Source organism: Lissotriton vulgaris, chromosome 9 (genome assembly GCF_964263255.1).
Source record: "Lissotriton vulgaris chromosome 9, aLisVul1.2, whole genome shotgun sequence".
In the NCBI taxonomy this organism is placed as follows: Eukaryota; Metazoa; Chordata; class Amphibia; order Caudata; family Salamandridae; genus Lissotriton; species Lissotriton vulgaris.
In genome coordinates, this window is record NC_141697.1 from 294,332,293 (window position 1) to 294,355,325 (window position 23,033).

Consider the following 23,033-nt stretch of genomic DNA (forward strand, 5'->3'; position numbering starts at 1 on the left):
TGGGCCTGGGTATCTATCCTCCCTCTATCTTTGTAATCCTGTGTTTCTGTACCCTTTTTTGTGATCTTTTTAATTTATTATCTATCTCTTTATTTTCCTTATAAATTTTTTGTTTTTTCCTACTTTTTGTTACTTTTTCTACTACTTTTTTACGCTTTTGCTATAACTTGCTTTTTCTTTTATTTACTTTTCCATTTCCTCCCTTTCTTTTCCACCCCTCCCCCGAGTCCCGGAACCAAGACCAAGGGAGAGGGCAAGGCCAAGGAAAAGGGCAAGGTTTCCCATAGCCGCCGCCGCGACAGCCTTCCCTGCGGAAGGCAGCGCCTAAACGGGGTGCAGGCACAGGCCTTATTTGGTGAGGCGAAGGTGGCCGCACTTGTTTTTTTTGTCCAGTGCCACATCCCCTTAACCCTGGCAGCAGGCAGCAGGCCTGGGTCTGGGTACGGGCCCCGGGAGCAGCACCAGCAGTGGGGAAAGGTGTGCCGGGCAGTGTTTCGCTGCTCTGGTGTCCGGCCCACCGATACCCAGCTGACACACAGGAAGTCTGATATCCTGGACCGGGAACAGGACCTGCTGGACCTGCTAGGAATAGAGGTCCCGGGGCTTTATGAGTAGCTATTTAAAATTACTACTTTGTGTTCTTCTGCTCTGTTTTATATATTGTGAATACATATTTTTTCCCGAACAACAAGAATGCTGCTGCTTACATTGCATGTAAATTACATTTAAAAGTCTTCTGTGATTGTTATGACACAGGTGCTCAGTGCTACTAATCTTACTTGTTTGCAACTTTGCATTCACTTGGCATGATTATGTAAGAGTTTACTTTAGAGAACTTAAGTTAGGTAATGCTAGAGAGACTCTAGTCCCGGGGTACTCATAGTACGGCCCGCTGGCCTGGGGCGGCCCGGCAAGCCTTTCCAGACGGCCCGCGGAACCCCAAGACATCATACCTGTGTTTTACGTTTTTTTTTAAGTGTCTGCAGCAGCGCGAGAGATTCTGCTGCTCTGTGGGAGCTGCCGGCCGGGCGATCCTAGCAATGGCCAGAGTAAAGCTGCAGGGGCCTAAGAAGAGGTGAAATACAAAGGCCACATTAACATGCAAATGGTCTTTTAAAGACCTATTTAGTGCTCGGGTGCGGCTGTGAGTGTGTGTGCGCCCCAGCTGGCACACAGGCAGGGTGAGATGACAGAGGGTGACAGAGGGAGTGAGAGGGAAAGGGAGGGGGGCGGAGAGGGAGTGAGAGGGAGTGAGAGTGAGAGGGAGTGAGTGAGTGAGAGGGAGGGAGTTAGTGAGTGAGAGGGAGTGAGTGAGTGAGTGCGATGGAGGGAGGGAGGGAGTGAGAGGGAGGAGTGAGTGAGTGAAAGGGAGGGAGGGAGTGTGTGAGTGAGAGGGAGGAAGTGAGAGGGAGGGAGTGAGTGAGAGGGAGTGAGAGGGAGTAGGAGTGGGAGGGAGTGAGTGGGAGGGGATGAGTGAGAGGGAGTGAGTGGGAGGGAGTGAGTGAGTGAGATGGAGTGAGTGAGTGGGAGGGATGGAGGGAGTGAGGGGGAGGAGTGAGTGAGTGAGAGGGAGGAAGTGAGTGAGTGAGAGGGAGGGAGGGAGGGAGAGGGAGTGAGAGGGAGGGAGTGAGAGGGAGGGAGTGGGAGGGAGGGAGTGGGAGTGAGGGAGTGAGTGGGAGTGAGGGAGTGGGAGTGAGGGAGTGAGTGAGAGGGATGGAGTGAGTGAGAGGGATGGAGGGAGTGAGAGGGATGGAGGGAGGGAGGGAGAGGGAGTGAGTGAGTGGGTGTGAATGAGTGGGAGGGTGGGAGGGAGTGAGTGGGAGGGAGTGAGTGGGAGTGAGTGAGTGGGATGGAGTGAGTGAGAGGGATGGAGTGAGTGAGAGGGATGGAAAGAGTGAGCGGGATGGAGATGGAGTGAGTGAGTGAAAGGGAGTGAGTGAGTGAGAGTGAGTGAGTGAGAGGGAGTGAGTGAGAGGGAGTGAGTGAGAGGGAGGGAGGGATTGAGAGGGATGGAATGAGTGAGAGGGATGGAGTGAGTGGGAAGGATGGAGAGGGAGTGAGTGAGAGGGAGTGAGTGGGAGTGAGAGGGAGTGAGTGAGTGAGTGGGAGTGAGTGAGTGAGTGGGAGTGAGTGAGTGGGATGGAGTGAGTGGGATGGAGTGAGTGGGAGGTAGTGACTGGGAGGGAGTGAGTGGGAGGGAGTAGAGGGAGGGAGTGAGAGGGAAGAGAGTGAGAGGGAGGGAGTGAGTGAGTGAGAGGGAGGGAGAGGAAGGGAGGGAGTGAGAGGGAGGGAGTGGGAGGGAGGGAGTGGGAGGGAGGGAGTGGGAGGGAGTGAGAGGGAGGGAGTGAGAGGGTGGGAGAGAGTGAGAGGGAGGGAGTGAGGGAGTGAGAGGGAGGGAGTGAGCGGGAAGGAGTGAGAGGGAGGGAGTGAGCAGGAGGGAGTGAGAGGGAGGGAGTGAGAGAGACGGAGAGGGAGTGAGACGGACAGGGAGGGAGAGGGAGTGAGGTAGAGATAGAGAGGGAGTGAGAGGGAGGGAAAGGAAGGGAAATGGAGGGAGAGGGAGGGAAAGGGAGTGAAAGGGAGTTAGACTGAGAGTGAGAGTGAGAGGGAGGGAGACGGAGAGGGAGGGAGAGAGAGTGAGAGTGAGAGAGAGAGAGTGAGACAGTCGGAGTGAGACAGAGGAAGACAGGAGAGAGGGAGGGAGAGAGAGCTAGAGAGAGGGAGAGAGAGAGAGCTTTAGAGAGGGAGGGAGACCGAGAGAGAAAGAGAGAGAGAGATGTGTGTATGCCGGGACAGCTCAGTGGACGAAGGCGTCCGCTGCAGGGACCTGTGATCAACCTCATGGTCAGTTTTATGTTGTTGCTCTAGCCCCGCCCCTCCCCCACTGACCCCCGCCCCCCACCGATGCGGCCCTCGGACACAAACCAAACTGTAAATTTGGCCCCCGAGAGAAAGTTTGTGAGTACCCATGCTCTAGTCCTTCCTTTGTCCTCCTGCCACTAAGAAGAGATAGTGGTGGATTGATAGGTTTGAATGAATGAATGAAGTCCATCTTATAATGCGCTACTTAGCCCGAAGGGCGTCAAGGCGCCTAATCCAAAGAAGATATCCACATAGCAAGCTTATTGGTAAGCCTTAATAAAGCACCATGTTTTTAATGCTTTCCTAAAAAGAGGCAACAAAGGTTGCATCTTTATGTCGGAGGGGAGGGCATTCCACAGACGGGGGGCCACGGTGGCAAAGGCCCTGCCTCCCCATCTGACTTTTTTGCTACGCGGGATGCACAAAAGATTCTTGTTGGAAGAACGAAGGCTCCTACTAGGAGAGTAGGAGGTTAACAGAGATCCTAGGGCATCTGATGGTCCTGCCGAAAGCGCTCCAAAAACCAGACAGAGGATTTTGAACACAATTCCTTGCTGGATCGGGAGCCAATGGAGGTTCTTCCTGGCTAGGGTAGCAGAGAAGGACTTGGGGGCATCCAACACAAATCTCGCCGCAGCATTCTGCTGTCGCGATTGACTCCTGGCTCACGGAGGGATGTAACATCATAGCCCCTTTACGCCGGATATCGACCAAAAGACCTAAGGAGGCAAACCGGTGGTTTAATGAACATTTAAAGGAAAAAAAGCTGTCCCTCCGGCGAGCTGAGAGACTGTGGAGAAGGAAGTATTGCCCTGTACAGAAAACGCGCTACCTTGCATTACTACAGGAATATAAAAAATCCATCTTAGAAGCAAAATCTGCTCACTTCTCTTCCAAAATTCTAGTGTCAGAAAATAAATCGAAAGAAATTTTCAATATCGTCAATGAGCTGGCCTTCTCAGATAGGACCAGCCCCAATCTCCCTCCTACCCAGGCCCTATGTGATTCTTTGAATCATTACTTTTTGGACAAAATCTTTAAGATCAAGACTAACATCCCCCCCCCCCTCCTCTAGCTATGTTGATCCCCTTCCCCCCTCTGTTCAATTCTGCTTACTTTCGATTCCCCCTCTGACGGAAGAAGTTTTTTTGAGTTTACTTCCCAAGGTAAAATCGGGCTCCCCGGCCGACATTTGTCCGGCCCACATCCTTCAACGGATCTATTCAGTCTGCACTCAGCCCCCGCTCACCTTTCTTAACAGCTCTCTTGCACAAGGGGTTGTAATTCCCGCCCTTAAATCGGCCTCTATTGTACCTATTTTAAAAAAACCTGGTGTTGACCCATCCTCCCCAACTAACTATCGGCCCATCTCCTTGCTACCCTATTTAGGCAAGGTGCTTGAGCGTTACACCACGTCGGTACTTAGTGCTCACGTGGAAGCAACTGGCGGCTTGGCATCTTGTCAAGCGGGATTTCGGCCCAGGCACTCGACGGAAGCCGTTGTGGTGTCGGTCCAGGACGAACTCAGGGAGGGCTTGGACCAGGGCAAACACCAGGCGCTGGTACTCCTCGATCTTTCCGCCGCGTTTGATACGGTGGACCATTCCATCTTGCTTTCACGTATCAGAGCGGCGGGAATCGGGGGTTCAGCCCTGGTCTGGCTCTCGTCCTTCCTGCAGGACCGCACCCAGGCAGTCCGGCTGGGGGATTTCACATCAACTCCCCGTAAGATCACTTGTGGTGTTCCTCAGGGCTCTTCTCTTTCCCCTCTTTTGTTTAATCTGTATATCTACCCTCTTATCTTTGCACTCCAGCAGCTGGAGGTTACTGTATATCACTATGCAGATGACCTCCAGCTCGTCTTTGATCTTTCTCCCTCTTCTCATTCTGTTTCTAATTTTCAAACTGTTATGATTTTCATCAGGGATTGGATGAGCCACAACCATTTGAAGTTGAACCCTGACAAGACCGAGCTGGTTCTCACGGGTGGCTCCTCCAGTCCCTGGACTTCCTTTTCCTTCTGGCCCTCTTCTTTTGGTCCCTCTCCCACTCCCTCCCCTACCGTCAAGACCCTTGGCATTAGAATGAATAGCCTCCTCACTCTTCATTCACAAGTTAGCTCTGTCGTCTCTTCCTGTTTTTTCACTCTTCGCACTATCCGCACTGTCTCTCGTTTCTTTTCCCCTCTGGCACTAAAACTAATCATGTCTGCTCTTGTGATCTCCCGGTTGGACTATGCCAATGCCCTCTATAACGGCATCCCGGCCTACAGTCTAAGAAAACTCCAGCTAGTGCAGAATCAGGCGGCTCGGCTAGTCTATGGCCTTTCCCGCTCTCATCACTCTACGCCACTTCTAAAGACTCTACACTGGCTGCCTGTCCGGCAGCGCTCTCTTTTTAAGATGGGCTGTATGGTCTTTCAGTCTCGCCAGGGAACCGCCCCTGCCTTTATCTCTGCCCTGTTGAAGGAATATGTTCCTATTAGGGAGCTCCGGTCCTCGTCCCAAGCTCTCCTACAGGTTCCCCGTTTCAAGAGGAAAAAATGGGGTGGGTCCAAATTCTCATTTCTGGCACCCACCTTTTGGAACTCCCTTCCTGCCCATCTACGTCTGGCTAATGATTATTCTTTCTTTCGTAAGGGCTTGAAGACGTTTTTGTTCAGCCAAGCTTTTCCACTGTGAATTCAATTCTGAATCAATTTCTGTTTCTGCAGTCCATGTTCCCAAAAGCGCCAAGAAACCGTCTGGTGTATGTCGCGCTATAGAAATATTTTAAATTCAAATTCAATTCTGCACGCTCTGGAGGCGTTGAATATGGCCCTTGTTATGTCTGCATACAGGGCGTTGCAGTAGTCTAATCGAGAAGACACCAACGCGACTACAGTCTGTTTACGTGCCTGAGGGGAGAGATAGTGGGCGATTCTCCTCAGAATCCTAATGACTCCCCAACAGGTGGCCACCGTTCGATTTACCTGCAGGTTCATAGCCAGCGAGGTATCAAAGATGACTCCAAGGTTCCTGGCAGAAGGTGATGGTGTAGGACAAGCTCCCAATGATGGAGGCCACCACTCACTGGACCAGACATCCTGGTCCTTACCAAAGATCAGCACCTCGGTTGTATCGCCATTCAGCTTCAGGGAATTGTGGATCATCCATTCTGCAACTACTTGCATGCAATTCCTGAAGCTGGACGCGGTGGTGCTGACCGAGTGGGTCAAGGACACCATAATCTGTGTATCATCTGCATATGATACAACCTCCATCCCCTGCGATTTAACTAACCTAGCAAGGGGGGCCACATAGATATTGAACAGGGTCGGACTTAACGCCGACCCTTGAGGGACCCCACATTGCAACGGTTTAGCAGGGGAGAGGAACTCTCCAAACTTAACCCTCTGCTCCCTGAGTTCTAAAAAGGAAGACAGCAAGCTCAACGCTGGGCCCTGCAACCCTACCTCCCTCAGACGAGTTGTTAAAGTCGAGGGGGACAGGGTATCGAATGCTGCCGTCAGATCTAAAAGGACTAGCAGGGTGGTCTGTCCTTGATCAACCTTAGTTCGGATATTATTCATCACCACAGTAAGTGCAGATTCAGTGCTGTGTAATTTCCTGAACGCATGTTGGGATTGGTCTAGGTAGCCAGAGGAATCAAGAAAAGTGGTGAGATGAGAATTAAGGTGAGATTCCAGCATCTTAGCAGGGGCAGGGAGCAGGGAAATGGGCCTGAAGTTTTTAAGATTTTCTGGGTCCAAGGTAGGTTTTTTTAAAAGGGGCTTAACAATGGCCTTTTTCCAGGCTGCCGGAAAAATGCCCTGAAGGATAGCACCATTCATCACCTCCAATAATGGTGGTAACAGGATATCCTTACAATCCCTCAGGACCTTTAGAGGGCAGGGGTCCAAAGGAGAACCACAGTTCGTTTTGTTCAACAAAGAGTCAAGGTCCTCAGAAGAGAGGAGGGGAAAGACCGTAAGGGTCTTAGCCGAGTCCCTAGACCAGGGCTCTATACTGTTTTGGGTAAGATTAAAGTCGTCGTTAAGAGTCTTTCTCTGTGCTTCTAACATGGTGTAAATATCCACAATTTTAGAGTGGAAGAAATCAGAGATCCTGTCGCAGAGATCTTGAGAAGCTACAACTGGATCCGGTTCCTGTAAGTTGCACAGGGTGTCGACAATCTTAAAGAGCTCCCTGGGTGAAGTAAGGGACATCGTGCGTTTTGAAAAGAACTCCTGTTTTTCCTTAATAATCGTGGCCTTATATTCTCCCAGTAGCCGCTTATGGCAGTCTCTGTCTGTAGGTTCCCAGGATTTCCGCCATTTCCTCTCCTGCCTCCTGCACTTCTGTCTCAGGAGTCTCAAGGACTCTGAGAACCAGGGGGCCGAGGGTTTTGCCCTAGCTGAATAGCATAGCGAGGCTGTGGCTAGCACATCAACAGCTCTCCCGATGGAAGTGTCAAGTTCGTGTGCAGCAGCACCGGCGTCTCTGGAAGCCAAATCGGCCACAGATCCTATTAAAGGGGCAAGTGCCTCATTAGTAATGTTCCTAAGGCATCGCTTGGGGATTCTATTGGCGGGAGCCTGAGAAGTCAGGGGACCTAGAGGGGAAATCAGCTCCAAAGGCACAGCTAGATGGTCAGATCAGACCAGTGGTACGGGGGGGACCAGAGGACAGCCTAGGGTCATTTGAGAACACCCCGTCCAGTTTAGTTACTTGTTATTAGTAGGTAATTTTTTGTTGGTCTATGTGATGCATCCTCTGTCACGGCACGTGTTGCTGAGTGCTGCTTACCCCAGTCCTTAGTAGAACCTTTTGTAGTTTGTTTACTGAGTGGTAATATAGGCTTATTATCACTAGCAGAACATTAGCAGGAACCAAGCATATCCACAATTTGGTGTATGTAAAAATGTATGCATGTGTCCTTCCTCTATGCATTTTTGAGGCTTAAAATGAATAAAATTTCAGACTTAGTGATCAATTGGCCCGTCTGAAATAGGTGGACTACGTCAGGTGGTACTTAGGCTTAGTTAGTATTTTAGAATCAGAATGGAACACTGGAATAGTGTTCATAAATATATTAATTAATAACAAGACGGACCGAGAACCACGCAACACTAGTCGACCAGATTTACATCAATTTTTTTGCAATTGTTGTTCCCATAAAAATTTTTTGAGCGTTTTTTAAAATACTTCATTTGTTTCACACCAATCATCCATGTTTGTCTCTTTCTTTCTTATATCTTTCATGATCAGCACCCAGGGGCTGTAAGACGGGGTCAGAGTCAGCGGGAGCTGGAGAAGATGCCTCACAGGGCCAGGAACGATCCCCTATTGAGGGCTCTGCTGCTGGCCCCAGTAACTCCTCGTGTTGTTAATATTGATAATTAGAGTTCCATAACATTTACTGCACTAGCACCTTGTTTTTTCCAAAATATTATTTTGATTTCCTAATTCTATTTTTCACAAAATCTTCTTCAATGTTCAATCTAGACAATCAGTTTCTAAATTCTTGTTATCCCTGCCTCTAACTACCTCTGCTAGGACTCTCCCTCCTACTACTATTAGCCTGTCTATAGCTAAGCTAGTCCAGGAGTCATTTCTTTATTTAAAAGGTTTTAAATAAAACTCTGATTCACCAAACGCTCTAGCCACTGAGTCCATCCTTTTGGTTGTCCTCTTCTAGTCTTCTTAATCTTGAGGCTTTTTGAAAATTCCCACCAACAAAATACCGAACCAGATATTTACCTATTTTTGATAGGATAGTTCATACTACTACTACTGTTGTAGGGATTCTGCACATACAGAACTATGCACAGGACTTTGTTGATAGGAGGTTGGACCTTCCTCATACCTCACCCAGAATCCCCTGACTAACTAGCTATTGTGTCTCATTATCTCCCCCAACCCCCCGAAGAAACCCAATGATTAGACAACCCAGAACATAACTCTACACTCCGGACCTCTCAGAGTCGTGGAAGCAATGCACACCCTTTTGCTCACTCACTCGTTTAAGTCCACACCAAATACCACAGAGTCTATGTCAGTTCAAAAGGTTTCTTTTCAACGAGCAAGCTCTGTACGTTGTTCTATAAAGCATTATACGAGCTAGCACCAACAGCAAAATGCATAAGATTAAAACAATAAACATTGTTACAACTACAAGTCCAGATAAGACAAAAGGGGAAATCATGATAACTGAACAGTGGTTAAGGAACCACCCTCCCCTTGGCAGGAATATATTTTATATACAATTATAATTGAAGATCTCTGAGCAAATTCTGGGGGTGCCCTCACCGTAGAAGAACCTAGAAGTACTGGTTACATCATGAGCTCTGCAAAGCTCTGTTTTGTAGAAGGGAATCTTCCGTCTGTAATGAGAAAAATGGTGTGCATTAGTATATTGCAAGCATTTCTCAGTCGCGCCAAAAGTGTAGCATGTTATGGCTAAGCGATACGGACTGACCACCACAACTCTATAACAAAGTTGGTTGTTTTTTTAACTTGTACGCAGCGCTCAGACAGTGGCAGTATGAGCTTATGTGGGCTAAAAGGCTTCTTACACAACAAGCTGCGAGGTAACATGTGCAAAAATAAAAGACACAAAGCTAAAATGGTTGCGCATCTCAGGCAAACTTAGCAAAGACCCTAGGGACTATAACAGTACTATTGTCTATTCTACTCTAGTAGTACCAGATTTGTACTAGTGATGTTTGTTGTATATCTATGTATAAACTTTTGTTTGAATCTTGCTAGTGAAAAAGAAAAAATTAGCGAGTTGTATATGGCATCTCAAAAATGTGTAATGTTTTTTCTAGGCATGATACCAACCACCAGTGCCAAGGCCAGAGGCGATGGCGATGTGGGTATTCCGGAAAAGGCAGGTGATGCGGCACCTGCAGGGGCTGCAGGGGGTGAAACAGCAGCAGTCGCGGGCGATGGTAAGTTATCCTTAGTTTTTGACATTACACTCACTGCAAGGGTGTACACTGTTCTGTACTGTACTGTTCTGCACTGTACTGTACTGTTGAGACTTAGTATGTAAGAAGTTGTTGTGAACAACGGTTGAAGAAGACACCCTTTACTTAGCATTAGCAATAGCATTAGTGGCAGGAGTTGAGTAACCAATGGCCTCTTCTATCTGACTTCAGCTGTGAAAGTTTTATGGAGATGACTAAAAGTCATATCAGATGACCTAGATGGGTGTGTTGAATGAAAAGGGAAAGAAGGGTGGAAGCATGAAGGATAGGTGAGATGTAATATTTATGACGTGCAGAGAAGGATACGTGGGATGCATGCATAGGTGGCTGATGAATGAAATGAAATGAAATGAAAATTAAACTTATATAGCGTGTAACTACCCTGAGGTCTTGCAGCACTTTAGCCAGGACCGTTCTGACAACAGGATAGGGCGCTAATAAGCTTTTGCAAACAGATGAGTTTTTAGTTGTCTCCTGAAAGTCAGCAGGTCGTTGTTCTCTCGCAGGGCAAGCGGGAGGGAGTTTGATAGGAATCAAATGTATGGGTGGTTGAATGATAGGTGGACGGTGGACGATGAAAGAAAAGATACCTACCCGAGTGAGTGAAACTGTATGGGTGGAGGATAGCAAGAATCCTCAGTGGTGTTTGGGTCAAACTCAAAGCCAAGGCAAGCAAGAAAAGGAAGAACACATGGGTGGTGGTTTAAAAAAAAAAAGAATATATAGTTGTTGGTGAAACAAACTAAGGTTTGTTGAGAGATTAAGAAGAATGATAGACATTTACTTTGAATGGATGGATTTTGGATGGTGTTCATCATAGATAGCATAGATGGAGACTGTCACTGGATGAAGAGTCTTAGTTTCAAGGGAATGTGAAAGAAACCATGCAAGAGTAGCAAAGCAGAGCAGAATATAAGTTGTATTTTCAGAATACTCCCTTGACCCACAGTAGTTTGCAAGCACAGCATATATATTGTGTATGTATGTAGTTATCATCAAGCGCCTTCCTCCGAATCAGAGGACAACTCCCTACCTATGTGAATTTTTTTCAACTTTGTCAGCCAGTCTGCCATGGGTGGCCTATCGGCCTTTTTCTAGTAGTCAGGGCTAGGGTGTAAGTGAAATTAAGCAGTTGCCCTTGATGTAACAGAGAATGGCCAGTGCCAACCGTAATAGAAAAATATGAGCTTCCCACTTGCAGACAGTAGTAAATAAAACTAACGTAAGTTTGCATCATGACTTAAGTATGTTTGTCTTGGGCTAATGCTGACTGAACTGGCATGCCGGTTACAACAAAGTGACATTAATTTGGCAAAACAAGTTAGAAGAAGAAGACTCATGTACTGTGTACTTAAGGCCATACATAGTGCTAGTATAATGACAGAAACTCCCAAAAATGTTAGAGGCCGAGGAAGTGGGAGGATAGATACATACCACAAATGTTATGTACTGTGCTTGCTAGTGCTACTGTTGCACAATGTGTTGAATTAATTTGTGTTACTGTTTTGCTTTGAGTATTGGTTAATAGTTTTTTTTTCTTTCTTGATATAGCTACTCCTTCCCAGGCAAAACCATCCAGGAAGGAGTTGGCAGCCATGGCCATGGCCCTGTGCCAGAAGCTGGAGGCCATCTGCCAAGAATACCGGCCGCTGGTGGCTCTGGCGGAGGAGGAGGAGGCGGCAGCAGCTGTAGCCTCCTCCAATACCCTGGGCCCCAGCCAATACCCTCCAGTTGTACATCTCCACGGGCAGGCAGCCGCCCACCACCGCCCTTCAATATCCAGCACTGCTGCCCCCCCTATGGATGCAACTTCAGGGCATATGTGCGCCGCATGCTTCTCCTGAAGCGCACATAGAGGAGCAGTTAGAGGAGGTAAAGAAGAGGCTAAAGGGCCTGGAGAAGGCAAACCAAAGATCCCGCCAATAACTTGACCCTGTTGCATTGCCCCTTTTTTAATTCTTTTCTGGTGAAATAGGACCGGCTGGGTACCTTCCATTTAGGGCAGATGGCTGACACAAATTCATGGAAAAACACACCTTCCACAAATGAAAAAGGGAGAAGATCCAGCGCTAACATTTTAGCCAGCTTCCCATTGTACAACTGTGCCGTTGGGTGAATGCGTTGGTACTGCCCCTCTGACCTTAGCATGCTGTTAATGGTAGGCTGGACTATTTTCCTTTGTGGTGCAGCTGGCTTCTTGAACCCAGTTAGGCTCGACGATACACAGCTTTTCATTGCAGTACTCGGTTGCCTTGGTGTCTCAGCCTGACTCTTACTAAGGTGCCACTGAGATGTTGCTGAGGATGTGGGCGGTACCAATAAACTGCTCGGGACAGGGCTAGAAATGTCTCCCTCTTGTTGATCTTCCACCACGATCATATCTTCTTCTACTTCTTCATTCCCACCAACAGCAATGGATGCAGTTTTACTTTTTTGTAAGCGAAGTAAGTGAGCCTCCCTCTGGATCATGTGGTGTTTTTTTAGATGACTTGTTTGACCTCCGGTACCAAAGTTTGTATCAAGCTTACCCTGCCTAATAGCTTGTCAACAAATTGAACATATAGCAATGTTCTCTTCCTTACTGCTAACTGAAAAGAAGTCCCAAACTGGGGAACAGAACTTTCTGTCGCTGCTAAAGATGCCACTTTCAATTCCAGATGAATTGGAGGATGTGCCTAGAATTTGACTCTGTGCAGTTACAATACAACTACCTACTGAGGTGGTGGTTGAGCTTGATGTAGGTCCCTGCCCGGCCTTTGCAAATGCAAATATGGAAGCTGGAGGTCGTGTTGGTGTTACCTGTGTTGGTGGTATCTGTGCTACATCCCTCACAGCGATTTTGGATAATGTAAAAATGTTGGTCTCTGTCTCCTCTGGGCCGGGAGTGATATTCATGATTACTGGCTTGTCATCATCAGCTCCCTCTTCTACATCTACCTCCATAACTCTAAGGCTTTCTGGAACCTTCCTTTTTACTAGCCTTATCCTGTGGCAAGCATCACTCTCAGACTGAGCTGGTGGCTTCCAAGTGGCATCTCGCTCATCGGAAGTGAGGCTTGAAGAAGAAGTTGATTCACTAACCCTCCTTTTCCTTGCTGGGGGTCTGGAAGACAATGGATCTTCTGAAACAGTGGCTTGCTCCTCTTCATCTGCAAAAAGCTCAATTTCCTGAACTACACCTACTTCAGGAGGAACAACTACTATTGTGGGCTGTTGTTGCGGCAGTTGTTGCGGCTGTTGTTGCCTACTTATCTGCTGAGCTTCCGCCTGCGAATTGGTTGATTGGGTACTACTTTGCGAAAATGATATTTAAACATCACTGCTCGTTAGTGGACTTGCTACCTCTGCCACACTCTTGGGCTTGGGCCTATGTTGATTGGCTGGGCCCACTGATGCGGAGGTGCAGCTCCCAGCTTGGTCCCCGCCCGACACCGCTGCTGCAGACATACGTTTTTTTCCCCCAAAAAACAACTCTAGCAGCACACACGTCTTCTTCTGTTCCTTCTTCTTCTCACTGGCAACTTTCTTGGTACTGGATGACTTGGTATCTTTATTTGGGACCATCTTTTTCGGATATCAGCAGGACGCAGGTACACAAGTTGCAGAGATGTCTGTGGTCACACGTGGACGTAACATGGTGCACAGCAGGACTTCTATCTGGCAGTATAACGGGTAAAGATGACACCTCCTCTTCTGCCTTTTTGTGCACCAAAAAGAAAAGAAGCCATGAGAAGAACATCAGTGAAATGTTGCATTTGTTGTTGTGGTTCAATTACTAATAGTGCAAACAAACAAATAAAATATATAACTTAGTGTAGCCATGTATGAGACTTTGTCAACAACGGCTTTCATGGTATACTGCGTACACTCTCACTCAGGAAGGAAAGGAAAGAAGAGGAACAACAACAAAAATATAAATGTAATAGAAGTGGTCCCTGTTTGGCATTAAATTATTTGCTCATCACATCATTCAGGGAGCTGCAGCTGGCAAAAGGGGTGGATGCATGCAATAGGCCAAGAAGAAAACCATGCAGGACTATATGGAAAAAGCAGCACACTTATAACTCCCACCAGATATGGCCACCAGCCACATGGACACTCACAAATCACAAGCAGGAGGCCTAGAAAACAATGTATTGAAAACAGGCCATAATAGCCAGGCAAATGCTGCATGCTAAACCACACTGCTTTGCCTGTAATGCAATAAAATGCAAAAACGAAAATCCACATAGCTAAACAAGGTCTGCAAGGTACACAACACACCACACACAACAAAGGCATTTATTTAATTCACACCCAAAAAACGAAATACCCCCAAAAATATAAATTTTTATATTCAGTCCACTGCCATTCATGCCCTAAATGATGTTTAAATTCAGCAGAATACACAGAAACAGTTGTTTCTTGCACCTCTGACTACCTCTGAGCCTACTGGATGAAAGGCCTGTTGGCAGACTATGCCACAAGCTTGCAGGCCTACGGATAAAAGCACACTACCGGCTTCAAAATGGCCTCCAGCCACATGGCCAGGCCCTGAACAACAAGGAACAAAAGACAGACAATGCAGGCCTATGCCAAAACGCACACTGCTTGGGTTCAAAATGGCCGCCAGCCTCGTGGCCAGGCCCACAACAACAAGAAACTAAAGACAGACAATGCAGGCCTATGGCAAAATGCACACTGCCTGGCTTAAAAATGGCCGCCAGCCTCAAGGCCAGGCCCACAACAACAAGAAGCCTAGGCCACAAAGGAAACACATGCAGGCCTATATGACAAAAGCAGCACACTTATAACTTCGACCAAAAAGGGCCACCAGCCACATGGACACTCACAAATCACAAGCAACAAGCAGGAGGCCTGGAAAACAGTGTACTGAAAACAGGCCATAATAGCCATGCAAAGGTTGCATGCTAAACCACACTGCTTTGCCTGTAATGCAATAAAATGCAAAAAAGAAAATCCACAGGGCTAAACAAGGTCTGCAAGGTACACAACACACCACACACAACAAAGGCATTTATTTAACACACACCCAAAAACTAAAATACACCCAAAAATACACATTTTGCAATTCAATCCAATGCCATCCATGCCCCAAATAAGGTTTAAACTCAACAGAACATACAGAAACAGTTGTTTATCATGCACCCACCCATAACTAGCTCTTGGCTATGTCACAGTGTGGTATGTCACAGTGTAGGTAACCCTTAGGAGGTTTCTTGTTGTCTTATTTTCCTCCTTAAAATGATTTTAATGTTGTGTTTCCTGTCTCCCTCCCGGTTTCAATCTTTCCACAGGCAGCATATTTTCAGGCTTGCTAAACTTTCTTGTCCTGATGATGATCCATGTATTAAGTTATTGATCGAAACGTTGGTGACTTTTTAGACAGCATTCACGTTAAACTCATTTGTTAAAGCAAGTGCAACACTGTTCATTTCTGAAAGCTTGCCCAAATTATTCATATTGGCGAAAAGCTTTCTTTTTGGTTTTGCCTGAAAAATGTGTGTTCATTTGTGATTGTCTTTGTATTTGTTCTTGAAGGATGCAGGACTGTGTCCCACTCGATTACTTTCTGTTTTACCACTACCAATTACTTTGATCCATTAAATCTAATGTCTGGCTGGACATCTTAAACTCATTATAGTACTGATTCTTGTCTATATTTACTGCCATTGAATTTTGAATGTTTGAAGGACCAATTGTTTTTCACAACTAGATGATACCCATTGTCCTTCCTACCTTGTGGGTTCCCTTGTTTATAATTAACATATGATTAAAATAGGTGCACACATTTACAGGATCCAAGGAACACTGTTCTCCAGCTGTCTTCAATGTTTTTTACATTTGAATTTGCTTGTCGTAGAAATTCAAGTAAATTGTCCCACGCGTATTCAGCACAGCTAACCGTAACAAACCACAAAGGGGTACCTACATTTCTTAACATAGATTTAAGTTCTCCATAATGACAATACCAATACTCATTAGTACCAGGTTGACATACCATCAAATTAATTAACTTAGATTGAACTTTGTCCAAGAATTCCTTTGCAGAAAGATGTGTAAGGTGAACTACTATTTTTATTATGTGGTTTACTGCATATGAAAGTCCAGACAAATCACTTTCAAACAGAAAATGAAATATGTATGGAATACACTGTTGAAATCTTGGATCTTCTGAGTACAATCTAGTCGAACGGTATTCTGAAGCTGTAATCAGTAGTGGTCGGTTCATATCGTCCACCTTTTCCAATGGGAAGAGCAGTGGAAAACAATGAGCTTCTAAACTTTTTCCCAATACACTCATAGGAGTTTCCATTTCTTCATTTGAACTAATTCAATAGTGTTTCCCATTACTTCTTTTGAATGTAGGGGTTGTATACTATAACGTTCTTACATTTCTTCACTCCTGGACTTGTCCACTTTTTCTATTTGGCCAGTTGAAATTTCTAAACATATTTCTTGTTCTTCCACATTTACAGTTTTATAATAAATGTTGTTTTATATAAGATATATTGTAGCCTTTTGAAGTTTGGTGACATCAACTACCACATATTTTCTGACTCTCTGTTGGTACACAATTAACTAGAATAACTACAGGTTCACTTTCCTCTTTCTCTATACCAACTGTTTCAATATTTTTCTTAAAATCTAAAGGTAAATACACAACTCTTCCTTTCAGACCTCTTTGTAAATATGTTGGATTCAGCTTACCTGTTTTAGGCTCCATACGAACTATAGCCTGAAACGGATTGAATAAGAATGTACTCATATGTATGTAAATCTGCCAGTTCCAGATGAATAGCGACGAAATCTAAGTTGTTAGGTAGTGCTCTAGCTGGCATTTTGTTCTCTTCTAATTTGTTGTAACAATATTTACAAATATGTTGATCAGTACCCAACTCAAACCGACCTTCCACCAACAAATAGGCACCAAATTGTTCCCACTTATCATTGTTTTCCTATTAAATTTTTTAATATAGGTCAAAATTCCTAGTTTGACTTCTATAGTGAGTACATCGACAACAAATACAAACATAGTTTGGTTTTTCACATGAAAGTACTTTAAACTTTGTATTTTCTTCTGAAAACATCTCAGTAATAATTTCTTCCACCTGTTCTTTAACACCTACACGTATCAAGCTTGCATTTTCTCTACACTCCAATACTGAACCATACAAAGGAACTGTGTTTATTTCACTTAAAGATAATGCAGGACTTTTTACGTAGTACAATCTTCCTACTAACTTCCGCATTTCTGAATGACGTACTGCTAACATTCTTAAATGATGAAAAGTACTTCACCACACTTTTCTAGAAATATAAGCCAGGGAATGACCCTGCAACTTAGTCTATTTTCTCACTTTACAAGGATCTAGTCCTTGCAACATCTTAATCTTCTAATTAACACTTATTTTTGCATAATCTCGTAAGAAAATTCGTAATATATCAATAGATTCCTGTGGTATACTACAAATACTACTACAATCCTACTTAAACACTGGAGCTTGTGTACTTCTCCAGCTATTACTTCTTCCACATTTCTAGGTACCATCTTTTCTTTCATAGAAATGACCACTGGTATCAACTGCATGAACTAATGTATTTTGTTGAAAATAGCTTTCTTCTTTAATAAAAGGCTCAATACTAGAAGTGTGGTTCCATTCACATGAACATAGTTTGAAAAGTTACTTCTATTACCCAGTCTTTTTCTTTTGCTTTTCTCCTTCATACAGTGTATTGTTTTATTCAATGTATTCATTCCCTTAAATACCAATATAAATCATTTTCTTTTCAATTCAAAAGCTTTTTCTACTACACTTTTAATCTGTTGTTTTCTTTGTAAGCTGCTGATCTTCTTTTATTTTTTTTACAACCTTTTAATAAATGTTGTAGTACTCTACTTTTGTACCTTCTCTTCCTAATGTCTTTATATTCTTTCATTCTTCTTTCAATATGGATTGTTTTCCCATAACCTGATTTTCCGTTAATAAGTCCTTTTTTTGTTTCTTTCTGATTGGTTGTACAACTTTTTTTTCTCTTTTCCACATTTTGAAAATTCATTACGTTCTTCAAAAGTCTTTTAAGAAATTCTTTAGTTCTCTTACCAGAAGTCTTTTTCTTCAATGTCACATGCTGTATGCTTTTCTCTCTCCTTTAAATAGCACTGGTTTTTTTCTTGTCTTTTCTTTTGAAATGATCTTGTCATGCTGATTGTTTCCTAATAATAATGGAAAATCTCTGAAATAAAAGAAAAGTTTAAAAACTGTCTAAAAATTATTTTATATTATTAACAAAATTATATACAAACATTCTCATCTATAAATAAAGACATACTTGCAATTTAAAGGTACAGAATATGGTGAGACCTACAGTTGAGACATGTGATAGGTTGCTGCTTTATATTTGGCTAGGCCAAACACCCTGAGCTTTACTAGAATAGAGAAGCAGCAGCACAAAAGTGAAGTTTAAGGTATGTTAAGAGATGTATTAGTTATTACACTACTTTGTATGAGTCTGTGTAAAGCTACACTTCAAATATACCACATCATTTTCATTATCTGCTTCAAATGTGTAGTGCAGTCTGTCAAGTTTTAAGATCTGCATGGTATTGCGACTGAGGTTTGTCTCTACTTGCACATGTATTCGGATATGTATTATGCATCTGAAGATGCTAGACATAAATCACAAGTATACATCTATTTGGATATTCATTTTATATATGATGCTGCTAGCAAAAGGTACAAACAAATGCATGCATACTTTCAGCAATATGGTGAGACGTTCAGCTCAGACATGTGATACATCGTTGCTTTATATTTGGCGAGGCCCAACAGCAAAAGTAGTAACAGAATGGTGAAGCTCCAGCACAAAAGTGAGGTTTAACACATGTTAGGAAACAGATTAGTGATTAGGCTACTTTTTATGAGTGTGTGGAAAGGTACACTTAAAGTATACTCCATAATAGTAGTCTTCTGTTTGAAATATGTAGTGCAGTCTCTCAAGTTTTAACATCTCTATGGTGTTCTGACTGAAGTATATCTCTGTTAACATATGTATTCTAATATGTTTAATCCATCTGAAGATCCTAGACATGTAAAACACAGGTATACAGCCATTTCTATACTTCTTTTAAATATGGTATCGCTAGCAAAATTTACAGACACATGCATGCAGGCTTTTAAAATTTGATGAGATATGCGAAAGGTTGCTGATTTGCTCTTAGCTATTCTCAATACATGATTAGTAGTAGAATAGTGAAGCAATAGCAGCAGAAAAATTATGTTTATGATAAGTTGGGTGACAAATTAGTGAATTATGATACTTTGTAGGAGTCCGTGGAAAGGTTCACTTAAAGTAATGCCAGATAAATCTAGGTGTTTGTTTGAAAATATGAAGTGCAGTCTGTCAAGTTTTAAAGCCTTTATAGTCCTGTGACTGAGGTATGTGTCATGCATGTGAAGTTGATAGACATTTAGAACACAGGTATACATCTATTTGTATTAGAAAACGGTACTGACATATGTACTCATGGTTTCAGAAATATCATGAGACTTACAGCTGAGACATGTGATTGCTGCGTCTGAGTGATTGCATGACTCCATGGGTAGGGCCTGGGTGATTGCATGTGTAGTGTCTGGTTAAGTGGACAAGAGAATGGATAGTGATTGGCTGATTCCAAGAGTGCAAAGGTAGAGCTTGCGTGCATGAATAACTGCATGAATAATGCCTGAATGCATAGTTGAGTGCATGAGTAGTACCTAGGTGAATGGATGAGTGCAACAGCACTGCCTGGGTGATTGTAAGAGTACATGGGTTATAGCTGGGTAATTGGAGAAGAGGATGGATAGTGACTGGTTGATTGTCTGAATGCATAGGTAGTGCCTGGGTGATTTTAAGAGTGAATGGGTAAATGGAATGAGTGTGGGAGTAGTGACTAAATGCATGGTTGAGTGCATGAATAGTGCCTGAGTGAATCCATGAGTGCGGGGGTAGAGCCTGGGTGATTGGAGGAGTGCATGGGTACTGCCTGAGTGAATGAAGGGGTGAATGGGTAATACCTGGGTGAATGCATGAGTGCAAAGGTAATACCTGGTTGATTGGAGGAGTGCATGAGCAGTGCCTGGGTGCATGGAAGAGTGCATGGATAGTGCCTGGGTGATTGAAGGAGTGCATGGGTTGTACCTAGCTGATTGCATGAGTACAGGGTTATGGCCTGAGTGATTGGGGGACTGTATGGTTAGTGGTTCGGTGATTGCATTAGTGCAGTGGTAGTTGCTGAGTGCATGTATGACTGCATGGGTACTGCCAGAGTGATTGCAACAGTGCATGGGTGCTGCCTGGGTAACTCGAAGAGTGCATCGGTAGTACCTGGGTGATTGGAGGAGTGCATAGGTTCTGCCTGGGGGATTGGAGGAGTGCACAGGTATCACTTGTGTGATTGAGAGAGTGCATACATAGTGCATTGGTGATTGCATGAGTACAGTGGTAGTGCCTGGGTTATTGAGGGACTGCATGGATAGTACCTGAGTGATTTAATAAGTGCATGGGTAGTGCCTGGCTGATTGAAAGACTGCATACATAGTGCCTCAGTGCACAGATGACTGCATGGGTAGTGCCAGGGTGATTGGGGACTTACAACTGAGACATGTGATTTGTTGCTGCTTTGTTTCACTAGGCCAAACATCCTGAGTAGTCGCAGAATACTGAAATTGTAGCACAAATGTGAGGTTTATGACATGGTGTACACTTTTTTACTACGGCTTCACCATTCTGTAACTACTCAGGGTGTTCGGTCTACCCAAATATAAAGCCTCAAACGTTCACATGCGTCTGTTATAAATCTCACCATATTCCTGAAAGCATGTATTCATGTGTCTATACCTTTTACTACTACTACCATATATAATAGAAACATACAAAAAGAGATATGTCTATCTTTTATACACCTACCATCTTCAGATGCATAATACATATGAGAATACAAATGCAAATAGAGACATACATCAATCAAAGGACCATGCAGACCTTAAAACTTGACAGACTACAGTTACCATTTCAAACATACACCTAGATTTATTTGGCATATTTTAAGTAAAGTTTTACACAGACTTTTATAAATCACCATAATTACTAATTCCTCACCCAGCATATCCTAAACATCACGTTTCTGCTCCTGCTGCTTCTTAATTCTACTACTACTCAGATGTAGAGCCTAACAAAATACCAAGCATCAACCCTTCACATATCTCTGCTGTAAATCTCACAATATTTCTAAAAGCATGGATGTATCTGTCTTTACCTTTCCCTAGTGCCATCATATATAAAAGAAATATACAAATAGATATGCACCTGTAGTTTATACATAAAATATCTTCAGATGCATAACAAATATAAAAATACATATGCAAGTACAAACATACCTAAGTCACAAGACCATACAGACTTTAAAATTTAAGAAACAGCCCTTCTCATTTCAACTAGAGACCTAAAATCATGTGGTGTATTTCAAGCATACCTTTCCACAGACAAATATAAAGCAGCAACCCATCACATATCTATGCTGTAAGTCTTACCATCTTCTTGAAAGCATGCATGCATATATTTGTACGTCACATAAATGTAGGTGTCTATGTAAATATGTCTCCACTTACTCATGTACTCTGATATGTGTTATCCATCCAAAGATGCTACATGTGTAAAACACAAGTATACATCTATTTGTATGCTTCTTTTAGATATGGTGCGCTGCCAAAAGGTACAGACATGTGCATGCATTGTTTGAAGAAGATGGTGAGACTTACAGCAGAGACATGTGAAGGGTTGCTGCTTTGTTTTTGGCAATGCTCAATACCTAACTAGTAGTAGAATCGTAAAGCACTAGCATCAGAAAAGTAATGTTTAAGATATGTTGGGTGAGGAATAAGTAATTGTGGTACTTTGTAAGAGTCTCTGGAAAAGTTCACTTGAAGTGTGCTGAATAAATCTAGGCATCGCTCTGCAATATGAAGTGCAGTCACTCAAGTTTTAAAGTCTTCATGATCTTCTGACTGAGGTATGTATGTACTTGCACATGTATTGTGATATGTCTTATGTATCTGAAGATGCTAGGCATATAAAACACAGATATACATTTATTTGTATATTTCTTTGACATATGATGCTACTAAGAAAAGGTAGAGACATATGCATACATGCTTTTAGAAATATGGTGACACTTACAGCAGAGACATAAGAATGTTTGCTGCTTTATATATGGCTAGGCCTAACACCCTATGTAGTCATAGAATGGTGAAGCAGCAGTACAAAAGTGAGGTTTGAGGCATGTTAGGAGATGGATTAGTTATTACGGTACTTTGTATGAGTCTGTGGAAAGGTACACTTCAAATATACCACATCATTTTCATTATCTGCTCCAAATGTGAAGTGCAGTCTGTCAACATTTAAGGTCTGCATGGTGTTGTGACTAAGATATGTCTCTACTTCAACATGTATTCTGAAACGTATTATACATATAAAGATGCTAGATGTATAAAACACAAGTACACATCTAATTGAATATTTATTTTATATATGATTCTGCTAGCAAAAGGTACAGACATAAGCATGCATGCTTTCAGGAACATGGTGAGATTTACAGCTGAGATATGTGGTACATTGCAGCTTTATATTCGGCTAGGACCAGCACCATAACTAGTCACAGAATGTTGAAGCTCCAGCACAAATGTGAGGTTTAACACATCTTAGGAAACGGATTAGTGATTAAGCTAAGTTGTATGAGTGTGTGGAAAGGTACACTTAAACTACACCGCATAAATATAGTTTTATGTTTAGAATATGAAGTGCAGTCACTCAAGTTATAAGGTCTCCATGGTGTTCTAAATAAAGTATATCTCTGTTTACAGAACTATTCTGATATGTATATCCATCTGAAGATGCTAGATGTGTAAAACACAGTTATACATCCATGTTTATACTTCTTTTATATATGGCGTCAATAAGAAAAGTACAGACACATGCATCAATGCTTTTTGAAATAAGGGGAGACTTACTTCAGAGGCATGTGAAAGGTTGCTGCTTTGGTTTTGGCTATGCTTAATATCAGAGTAGTAATAGAATAGTGAAGCAGCAGCAGTAGAAAAGTGATGTTTAAGATTAGTTGGGTGAGAATTAAGTGATTATGGTACTTGTAAGAGTCTGT